An 8,613-nucleotide genomic window follows, 5' to 3' on the forward strand; every position below is an offset into this window, starting at 1 on the left:
CATGGATGGAGGAGCCTGGTAGGCTGCAGTCCATGGGGTCGCTAAGAGTCGGACACGACTGAGCGGCTTCACTTTCACTTTTCACTTTCATGCATTGGAGAAGGAAATGGAAACCCACTCCAGTGTTCTTGCCTAGAGAATCCCAGGGATGGGGGAGCCTGGTGGGCTGCCGTCTATGGGTCGCACAGAGTCGGACATGACGGAAGTGACTTAGCAGCAGCAGCAGCATGTGACTTCAGGATGAATATTGTGTTTCTGACTCATGACTCAACAGTCTCTCTACCACTGACTCTCTGTGAAGAGCCAAGTAGGGGAAAGTGAAAGGCCAACCAGACTCTTTTAACTTCAAGGCGTGACTTCAAGTGCTTTGTCCTTCTCCCATTCATGGCAAGCAATTATTCCTATTTCCTTATAAATCTTCAAGAAATTATTCCAACTTCCTGACTTCATAATACAGATGTTGTAACATTTAACTATTGAAAAAATAAAAATCTTTAAAATTGCAGCATCTTCACTGAATAGAATGAAATCCTTTCTTTTCCCATGTGTCCAGGGCATGAGCCAAGCATGGGCACAGCAAAAAGCCAAGTTGGGGTAAACAAGGAGTTGTTTTGTCCCTGGTTAATATGAGACAGGCACCACCAACCAGATGCCACTCTCCCCAGTTCAGGGATACACATGCTGTTTTATGAGCTCAGCCCAACTTCATCTTGTTTACCTTGTAAGTCACACATGCTGGGTGACAGTTGTTCCACTTTCACAGAATTGGTAAGTTCCAAGAGATTTGTTAAACTAAATGCTTTGGTTTAAAAGACCATGAGACCTTACAAAAATATATAGCAACCAGACATCTAGATATATGATTCAGGATAATTAGGCAGAGATTTATAAGATTCTGATTTAATACTAATTATGTCTCATGATAATTACGTTTTAGGTTCCAAGTAGCAATTACTTATAGTTTGAAATGCATATATGAAATGCAAATATCTACTCCACTAACAACAATTTTAGCCCAAACTGAGCAATTTAACTGACTTGGCCATGGTAATGGTTAAATCAGTCATTCATGTAGATAGTTAAAGTATGTGCTAATTAGATGACTAACTAGTGAATTTGTTAGTACATTTAATTTGGCATTTAAATTCAAAGTGACTTGAATACTTAGAGAAATGATCTTTCAGGAGCAGAGAGAAATTCAATACATGTAACAGCATGATATGGCATAGTTGGTGAGAATGAGTAGCTGACCCTTAGCTACCTCCCTACTTCCTGCCTCCAATCCATTCTATCCTTCAAGATTGTCTTTCCTCAAGCATAGCTCTGATCATGTCAGCACACCTCTCAAAAATCATTAATGGTTTCCCATTGGTCAGCACATTATGTAGAAACTCCTCACTGTAGCATTTAAGGCCTCGACATTTATTTTATTTTATATCATCAAGATCCCCAGATATTTGGAAATTAAACAATACAATTAGTAAATCATGGATCAAAAGAAATTATTGAAGGAAACTGGAAAATATTTTGAACTGAATGAAAATGTAAATACACCATATCACAATTTTGGGGACTTAGCTAAAGAAGTACTAAGTGGGAAATTTATGTCATTAAATGCTTATATTAGAAAGGAAGAAAAGACTCAATTTGATAATATCTGCTCCTAATGTGAGAAATTATAAAAGTAAATTAAAACCAAAGCAAGAAGAATGATAGTATCACTAATAATATAGATACAAGCAGAAATCAATGAAATTGAAATTAGAAAAACAATAAATAGCATCAATGGAACAAAACAAGGGAGCTGAAATATCTAAGAACTTTTTTTAAAAAGACTGTTATAAAACAATGGCTTTGAACACTGTCTTCATCAGCTTAGGCTCCTATAATAAGATACCACAAACGGAGTGACTTATCAACAACAGAACTTTATGTCTATTAGTTCTGAAGGCTAGAAGGATGAGATCATGGTGTCAGCATGGTTGGGTTCTGATGAAAGCCCTCTTCCAGGTTGCAGACTGTTAACTTCTCAGTATCCTTATTTGAACTGTGGTGTTAGAGAAGACTCTTGAGAGTCCCTTGGGCTGCAAGGAGATCCAACCAGACCATCCTAGAGGAAATCAGTTCTGAATATTCATTGGAAGGACGGATGCTGAAGCTGAAACTCCAATACTTTGGTCACCTGATGCAAAGAACTGACTCGCTGGAAAAGACCCTGATGCTGGGAAAGATTGAAAGCAGGTGGAGAAGGGGACAACAGAGGATGAGATGGTTGGATGGCATCACTAATGTGATGGACTTGAGTTCGAGTAGGCTCTGGGAATTGGTGATGGACAGGGAGGCCTGGCATGCTGCAGTCCATGGAGTCACAAAGAGTCAGACATGACTGAGTGACTGAACTGAACTGACTGATCCGTACATGGAAGAAAGAGAACTAGCTAACTCTCTGGCCTCTGCTATAGGCACCCATTCATTAGGGCTCCACCTTCATGACCTAATTACCTCCCAAAGACTTCACCTCCAAACATATAAGCATTTGGAGAAGACATAAATATTCAGTGCATTGCAGACATAGTTTAAATTATATGAAACTGCATAGAATACAGGAGTTTGCAGAAAGGGCAAAAATGACAGGTTACTTAAAATCAGAATCAGGTTATATAAAATCATACTCTTCTTACTACTGTAAGAAGAACGTCTTACAGTAGTAATTTGTTATGTTTAAAAGTGTACAGTAGTGATTAAATGATTTAGATATAGAGCAAATGCATATAAAGGAAACAAGGTGATGACATGGGAAAATTAGGAACAGTTTTAATTTTCCAAGAGGAAAATGCTAGCTAACTTATTAAATGACATTGGTTAAAAGAAATGGTATTGGAAAAGTCACTGGTGCTTATTAATTCACTTGCACCTTTATTATTCTTTAAATTGAAGTATATTTTCACATGCATCCTTTTTTTGGAGAATGTGAAACCTACATTTTAAAAATAAAAAATAAAGTATTAGAAAGTATCCAGTTGCAAAGAAATAAATCATATGTATATATTTTACAGCTAAAAAACCCATAGAAACACATTTGGATCAAAATGATTTGGTAAAATTCAGGGGCTGATTAATTTCAGAAAGTAGACTATGGTCCAATAAAGAGAAAATGTTCACATAAGGAAAGAGGCTATGTAGTTGTACTTTACAAAAAAAAAAAAAAAAAAAAGAACAAAAGGAAGGAACAAAGGGAAGAGAGAAAGAAAAGTGAAGAACAAGGAATAAGCAACACAGTGGTTAAAATATCCTAAGGCACACAAATGGGCTTCCCTGGTAGCTCAAATGGTAAAGAATCTGCCTGCAATACAGGAGATCCCGATTTGATTCCTGGGTCAGGAAGATCCCCGGGAGAGAGATAGGCTACCCACTCCAGTATTCTTGGGCTTCCCAGGTGGTTCAGAAGTTAAAGAACCCACCCACAATGTGGGAGACCCAGGTTCGATCCTTGGATTGGGAAGATGCCCTGGAGGACAGCATGGCAACCCACTCCAATATTCTTAGCTGGAGAATCCCCATGGATGGAGGAACCTGGTGGGCTAGAGACCATGGGGTTGCAAAGAGTTGGACATGACTGAGCGACTAAGCACAGCACAGCACAAGGCACACAAATAATTTTGAATCGTATCAATAATCATTAATGGCTTTTGTTAGGTCAGTGTGTGAATGAAACCATGAAAATAGTGAAATAGTTGAGTGCAGAAAATGAGTATGTGAAATATAGCCAACAACAGAGCATAAAACCTGCAGTAGAGAAAATTATCAAAATTATCAATTACAACTTTTTACATGATATTTACTTTGTGAAAGATAATCATGACTGTGTGTTGATAATAGTCTATGAAAGAAAATGATAAGTGTTTTAATGAAAATGCTGCATCAGTCATAAGAAAATAAAAGTGCATTTTCAGGCACAAGTTGGAATTAAAGCAGTAATGACTGAAGAATATCATTTAAAAATAGCATGATTTATTTATTATGAGCTCTGACAAGAGACACATAAACAACATTCATAGTAATGAATGTGATACTTATAATTCCTTCTCCTCAAATTGTCCATATACTCTCCTTTGTATAAATATTGGATCCAATCATATCATGGAGAATATGATTTAGATGTAAATGTAATTTTACTTTTTGAAATACAAGTTAATACTTTTTCTGGAGAGAAGGCTTTAAAAAGGAGATGGATTCTTATCTATGCAGCACTGTCTTTGAAAATGTGAGGGAAGTTGGATGGCTACACATAGCTTACTAATTGGATTGCATTTCTTTTTCTTTCTAGTCAAACAAGCAGTAGGCAAGCCAGAGGCTGGGTAGAATTCAGCAAGAGGTTGATCAAATTTTTTGCAAACAAACCATCTAGAGGATATGTGTTTATTTTTGGCAGTCAAAATCACATTTAAAATATTTATAGTTATAAAGGTAATTCATATATATTTCCAAAATGTTGGAAAATTTTAAAACCATGAATAAGAAAATATAGAAATCATTTATATTTCCACTAGTAGAGAAACTAAAGAGCCTCTTGCTGAGGGTTAAAGAGGAGAGCGAAAAAGCCGGTTTAAAACTCAACATTCAAAACACTAAGATAATGGCATTCAGTCCCATCACTTCATGGCAAATAGAAGGGGAAAAAGTGGAAGCAGTGACAGATTTTATTTTCTTGGGCTCCAAAATCCTTGCAGACAGTGACTGAAGCCATGAAATTAAAAGACACTTGCTCCTGGAAGGAAAGCTATGACAAAACTAGACAGGGTATTAAAAAGCAGAGACATCAACTTTCTGACAAATGTCCACATAGTCAAAGCTATGGTCTTTCCAGTAGTCATGTGCTGATGTGAGAGTTGGACCACAAAGAAGCTGAGCACTGAAGAACTGATGCTTTTGAATTGTGGATTTGGAGAAGACTCGAGAGTCCCTTGGACTGCAAGGAGATCAAACCAGTCAATCCTAAAGGAAATCAACCCTGAATATTCATTGGAAGGACTGATGCTAACACTGAAGCTCCAATACTTTGGCCATTTGATGCAAACAGCCGACTCATTAGAAAAGTCTCTGATGCTGGGAAAGATTGAGGGCAGGAGGAGAAGGGGATGAAGGAAGTTAAGATGGTTGGATGGCATCACTGACTCAATGGACATGAGTCTGAGGAAACTCCGGGAGATACTGAAGGACAGGGAAGCCTGGCATGCTGCAGTCCATGGGGTTGCAAAGAGTTGGACACGACTGAGCAACTGAACAACAACAGTAGAGAAATACATTGCTGACATTTTGCTGTATATTCTCCTAGTCGAATGTATGTCTATATTAACATAAATGTGCCCCATAGCCTTTCAATACTAGTTATAATGTGAATGAGATTGAAATTCGAGGACATTTGTCATGCCTTGATAATTTAGATTTTAAATTTGGATTATAGAACTTCTGCTTCTGGCCACAGTGGAGTGAGAGGAATGGAACTCATACCTGATATACCTAAAAATCCAGATATGAAAAAACTTTCAACTTATTGGACATCAGGTCATGAAGGACACTGATCTCTAAGAAATGGAAAGCAAATGAATTAAGTCCTACAGTGCCCCAGTTTACACCTGGGTAGATAATGCAGGCCAATCCTCTGTCCTGGACAACCTGGTGGCAATGAAGACCAGCAGTCATAGCTGCAGGACACCCACCTTCTAGTGTCCCAACAGCTCAGAAACCAAGGGAGGCAGCCTGAGGCAGGGACAACATCTGGATCATTTTTCAATGTGTGCCCATGCCTAGCCCTTTAGCCAAAGAGTCTCTGAGGTGATTAGTCCCAAGGATTGCCTCTCCAGTTGCCCTCTCCTTGTGACTGTGCATTGCCTTCCACTCTTCACAGGTGCCCCTGGCCTGTCTCAACTGGTAGATGTCAGTCCCCAACCCCACTCACTCACATAGCCCTAGCTTCTATGGAGGGGTCCACTCTACACAAGGGCAACACCCCAGCCTCCAGCAGGCATCAAGACAGCTTCCAGCCCAGGGACACTGGCAAAGGTGTCCTGCACCCCTAGAGGTGTCAAGAAACGTAGCTCATCCAAATGATGGAGGGTAGCAGCTGTGCTCTTTCCAACAGGACACAATGGGTGGTGGGGAAGTGAACGGGTGGTATCTGGTACATGGCTGGCCCACTCCTCCAATTGACTTACCCACTCAGACCACACTGAGACTTCCAGCTGGTCACAAATGCAGATTCCCCAGCCTATTCTTTTTTTTTTAATTAATTAATTAATTTTAATTGGAGGCTAATTACTTTACAATATTGTAGTGGTTTTTGCCATACATTGACATGAATCAGCCATGGGTGTACATGTGTTCCCCATCCGGAACCCTCCTCCCACCTCCTTTCCGATTCCATCCCTCTGGGTCATCCCAATGCACCAGCCCTGAGCACCCTGTCTCATGCATTGAACCTGGACTGGCGATCTATTTCACATATGATAATATGCATATTTCAATGTTATTCTCTCAAATCATCCCACCCTTGCCTTCTCCCACAGAGTCCAAAAGTCTGTTCTTTACATCTGTGTCTCTTTTGCTGTCTGGCATATAGGGTCATCGTTACCATCTTTCTAAGTTCCATATATATGTGTTAGTATACTGTATTGGTGTTTTTCTTTCTGACTTACTTCACTCTGTATAATAGGCTCTGGTTTCATCCACCTCATGAGAACTGATTCAAATTCAGTCTTTTTAATAGCTGATTAATACTCCATTGTGTATATGTAGCACAGCTTTCTTATCCATTCATCTGCCGATGGACATCTAGGTTGCTTCCATGCCCTGGCTATTGTAAACAGTGTCCAGCCTATTCTTACAAGGCATTCAGTACCACCCACCCAGGTTCCCCACCATCTCTTCTTCTGGCCCCTGAACTCTGGACTCAGAGAGCCCCACCAGCCTGCCTGGGCCTCTTCTGACTTGGTTTTGTAGGTGGTCTCTTTTCTGGACTCTGGCAATTGCTCTTGCCAGGATGCTCTCAACGACGCTCACTGACTGATTGTGTCCTGTCTAATCTTTATCCCTGGCTCCTGGTCATTCTAGCTCATTGCTTGCTTCTTGAAACAAAGGGAAAGGTCCTGCTGACATTAAATCCTGCCCTGAGGAATCCCTTTACTCAGGACTTCACTGCCTAAATCCGTCTTTATATGGGTGAGGAATTAAATTGATTTTCTGCTTAACCTAATGAGAAAAGGGGAGACACAAATTAAAATAATGTTGATATATTTGGGGCTGTTCCACTGGGAGCAGGGCACAGTGTTCAGAGAAGAGGACGTGATAAGCTGATTAGCAGGCCACATTCCAGAGTTGGACAGAAGCGCACATGAAGGAAGACCACTGGAAGGGTGTGTAATGCAAGAAAGTGCCAGACCCCAGGACAAAGTGTCAGCACCTAGGCACAGTCAGCTTTCAAGGAGCCCTGGGGCTCAGGCACAAGGGCCAGAGGTAAATTAAGGCCACACACAATCCAGAAATCCAGTTTAATTCTCATCATCACCTTTCTTCTTTAGTCCTGCTTTTAGTACCTTGGCCACAGGGCCCTTCTTTCTGTTGCCATGATGCAGTACTGGGAAGAGAAATGAACTAAGAGACAAAAGGTCTGCCTCAGGCTAGGAGGAGTGGGGAGAGCCTGGATCTCAGTGAATTCAGACCAGGAATCCAGTCTCAGCTTTGTCACTTACTGGATATGTGATACTGGGTCCATGGACAAGTGGCCAATATGAGCCTTAGGTTCTTCATTTGTGAAGTGGGTTTAACAAGCCCTGACTTGTGGGACTGTCAAGTACATGGCCTGGCATTTAATGGACCTTTAATAATAACAGTAATTCTAATATGATTTTGACCCTAAACTCTATCATTCTCCTGGGATTGTGTGTGTGTGTGTGTGTGTGTGTGTGTGTGTGTGTGTGTGTATGCGCACGCGTGAGCATGAGTGTGCTCCATGGCATCTCAGAGAATATACAGCACTCTACGACATAAAACAAGTGAGCCTCAAATGTTGCTCTGTAAACAAAACTCAGTAAATTTTCCTTGATAATACGTATAATCTTTAATTTGGATATTGGGAGGTCTTCCCCAGCTGAATGCAACTCAAAACTCCCAGAATTTGAGTCAAGGACTAACCCTTTCCTTCCTCCCAATGGCTCTTCCATCCAAATGACTATTTTCATTCGTTTCACCCCTAGCAAAGATCTAGCCCTTGCTTAGGGTTGGCCAAATTACACTAATGATAACTTATTAATAATTAAATGTCCTTTCAGTGCCATGGGCTCTGTTTCTCCCAGCATGGAAAAAGTGCCAGCCTATGGGCACTGCTTCAAAGAAATATCAGCCTTTTCTCAGGAAATCCTTTTAAGCGATATGTACAGAACACCGAGTTTGTACACTGTATTTAGTGGTGTGGCGACAGAGGGCAGGACATCTTCCACACCTGCTCCAGTGGGCTCTGTTTCTCTGTGATCCCAGAGGAACTGCCAGGGGCAATTTTCCATTCTAGGCTTTTCTTTCACCTCTAAGACCCACCTATAAGCATAAATAAGCCAGTGA

The 8,613-nt window shown here is 40.5% G+C and overlaps 1 non-coding gene across 1 annotated transcript; it reads right to left on the reverse strand.

Moving 5' to 3' along the window:
- Nucleotides 1-541: 541 nt before the first annotated feature.
- Nucleotides 542-675, reverse strand: LOC112582415. The gene has a single exon (XR_003106953.1). It is a non-coding gene; the product is annotated as a small nucleolar RNA SNORA48 (small nucleolar RNA).
- Between the last annotated feature and the right edge of the window lie 7,938 nt (nt 676-8,613).

Source organism: Bubalus bubalis, chromosome X, assembly GCF_019923935.1.
Source record: "Bubalus bubalis isolate 160015118507 breed Murrah chromosome X, NDDB_SH_1, whole genome shotgun sequence".
Classification (NCBI taxonomy): Eukaryota; Metazoa; Chordata; class Mammalia; order Artiodactyla; family Bovidae; genus Bubalus; species Bubalus bubalis.